We start from the raw sequence: 2971 nt of genomic DNA, 5'->3' as shown, positions 1-2971 counted from the left end.
TTTTCACAGCTGGTTCCTTTTTTTCTTCCAACTCTCAGCTTTACTGGTCCTTCTATTTGCATTTCTCCAGTTGAATTTCTACTGTTCCCTTGAGGATTGTGACCTCTCCCTCTATGGCAAATAGGGGGGTGGCTCAGATAATAATCTTTCCTTTTTCTTCGTCTGCCTCTTTTAATATTTTTCTTGCCTGTTTTATATTTATTAATATGTCCTCCCCTTCCTTTTTGAACAGGGCTATCATTTCTTTTTCTTTTTCCCTTTTTGTTTCTCTTTTTTATCGTTTATTGACTCTTTACTCAGTGGTTATTTTAATCCTAATATTTCCACTGGAGTGACTGCCATATTTTTTCCTATATTATTATAATTCAGTTTTAATTTAACTCTTTTAACCAATTTCTCCTAATTTTAGTCTTTATTCTGTGACATGCCTCTTTGAATTTTATTTTTTATTCTGTCTGATGCATTTACTTTTTATATAAATTGATATTCTCAACTCTATTTTACAATCACTCAGTACGTAATCTTTTATAAAAAAGAATTCTTTATTTTGCTAAATCTGTCTATGATCACAAGCATGTATCTTTTTCCTTGTACTTGCTTTATTATATCCACATAGTCCATTACCAAATGCTTAAAGGCCCTTCTGGTATTGGTATATGTCCTATTGGTGTCGCTATCCCTTTCCTTACATTGTATTTGGCACAAACTTCACATGTGGACAAAAATTCATCCATCATTGCATATAAATAAGGAGACCAATATCCTTGTTGTTTAATTTTTCTTATCACTTCATATAAATAAAGAGACCAATATCCTTGCTTTTTAATTTTTCTTATCACTTCTGCAAAAGCCTCAATCTTTATTGATATTATTTTCCTAATCACATTCACACTGCTCGTCCCTTTATTCAGACAGGGCTCATCATTCATTAATTTTCCCATTATTTATAGGGATAATTTATTCATATCCTTTCCCTTTATTTCATGTGTACGCCAGATCTCTTGTGAGTCTTTTTTAGCTCCCCTTCGTGCCACATTGATTGTTCATAGGGGCCTGTTTGTTGTTGAATTCGAATTATATCCTCTAATTGAGGTTGAGGTTTGATAAGTACTACAGGTGCTAATACTGCTACTTGACACCTTGAAGCTTTTTCAGCTTCTATATTTGCTGTATTGTTTCCCTTAATATCATTAATAACATAATCATTTCCCTTCTTGTGTGCCTGACATTTGATTATTGCTAGTCTTTTTGGTAGCATCATAGCAGAAATTAATTGCCCTATTTTTTCTATTTCTTCTTTCTTTATTTTTATTTTTATTTATTTATTTATTTATTTTCTTTCTGGATCATATATCATCATGCAATGAAATTCTGTTTTTGGTAGCTGTGCTTCAGGAATTTGTACTTCAATATACTTTACCAACTTATTGACTGTCTGTCTCACATATTGTTCTATCTGTCCTGTCCAATAGATATTAGCTTTTGGCTCTGTAACCACCATTTGTGTTTCTGTTCCTATTGCTTCGATATATATTTCTTCTGGAGAACACCAAATTTGTAGCCCTAATTTACATAATGCATCCCTTCCTAACAAATTGATAGGAGTCTGATTTGATACCAGAATGGGCATTGTTATACTTTGATTTCTTGTTTGTAGACACACTGGATCTGTCATTGGAATTAATTGCATTTTTCCCAAGAATCCTATTGTCTTTGCAAAAAAAAATTTTCAGACAAGGGGAGATATGAGGCATATATTAAATTTAAACAGTTATAGACAACACCTCTGTCTAGCAACATGGGTGTGTTTTTTCCTTCTATATTAATTTGCATAATAGACTCTTGATCAGCTTTCATTTGTTAAAATTGGAAGCTGACTCTCCCCAATAGGATTCTCTGGGCACCCCTAATAGCCTGGATTGGGACCTCCCCAAGGGTTAACTGGGCCCTGTGAAGTACCTCGGTTAGGCTGTTGCCAGCTCTCTCCCCTTGCACCCCGAGGGTATTGTTGCCATGGATACGTGGGACAGTCAATTTTATTATGTCCGGGCTGTCCACATGCCCAGCACACACCTGGAGGGCCAGCAAAAGGTTTGCCTCTTCCTCTCTGGCCTCTCTGTGTTGGTTTTTGTCTCCATCCCATGGGTCCTGGCTGTTGAGCATAAACATTTATTATAGGTACAGGGATCGAGTGTGCGTTTGGAGGGACTGCTGTAGGTGGGCTTGACAGAATATTTGGTTGCGGAGCATTTACTGGAGACATCATTGTCATTTGTTCTGCTTCTTCTTTCTTTATTGAAGCTTGAATCTTTTTCTTGTTTTTGTTTGTCAGTTCTTCAAGCTGTAAATGAGTTAGTTTTCGCTGTAGCTCTTTCTCTTGGCTCTTGAGCTTTTGCTCATTTTTTCTGTTTTGTTCTACGGCATGAGACACATGGTCACAAAACTCTTTGTGTGTTTTAGAGTTTAAACCGACCACATCTTCCAGCCTGCTTTTTACGGCTGGCGGCATAGCATCAATCACAGCCTGTCTAAACAATGTTGCCATTAATGGGTCTCCTTCTGGATTCCCTTCAGTCTCTTGTTTCCACCTTTTCAGCTGTCTCTGGACATATGTGGTTGGATTCTCTGTGTCCTTTTTCTCTGCATGCAGTGACTGCCACAATGCTGGACAGAATGCATCAAAAACAATTCCATCCATATTATGAGAGTTCATTGCTTTGTTCAGGGTAGTTGTTTGAAGAATAGCATCCATCTTTGACCCTCCTATTATTTTAGCCAGCAATGCTTTAATGTCTCTCACAGCCAAAAGTTTGCCCATAGTTTCTTCCTCAAATATTCTTATCCATTTGCCGGCACCCTCATTAATATTGGGGAGACGAGTGACCAACCCTTCGAGGTCCTGTGAGGCCCAGGGAATATACTGTCCCTGCGCACCCTTGATTAAAATTGGGAGTTGTGCAGCCAGTGGTCT

At 37.3% G+C, this 2971-nt stretch overlaps 1 protein-coding gene and 1 long non-coding RNA gene across 2 annotated transcripts in view; one reads left to right on the top strand and one right to left on the bottom strand.

Moving 5' to 3' along the window:
- Positions 1-2971, top strand: part of LOC107719714 (uncharacterized) — an 11090-nt gene that overhangs the window by 5276 nt on the left and 2843 nt on the right. The window lies entirely within an intron of this gene.
- Positions 18-2971, bottom strand: part of LOC107719709 (uncharacterized) — a 3808-nt gene continuing 854 nt past the window's right edge. The window contains exon 2 of the long non-coding RNA XR_001637543.1: positions 18-166. This is a non-coding gene — a long non-coding RNA (uncharacterized LOC107719709). The remainder of the gene's footprint in view (positions 167-2971) is intronic.

Source organism: Sinocyclocheilus rhinocerous, unplaced genomic scaffold (assembly GCF_001515625.1).
Source record: "Sinocyclocheilus rhinocerous isolate Xijiao unplaced genomic scaffold, SAMN03320098_v1.1 scaffold331, whole genome shotgun sequence".
In the NCBI taxonomy this organism is placed as follows: Eukaryota; Metazoa; Chordata; class Actinopteri; order Cypriniformes; family Cyprinidae; genus Sinocyclocheilus; species Sinocyclocheilus rhinocerous.
This window is presented reverse-complemented; position numbering and strand designations above follow the sequence as displayed.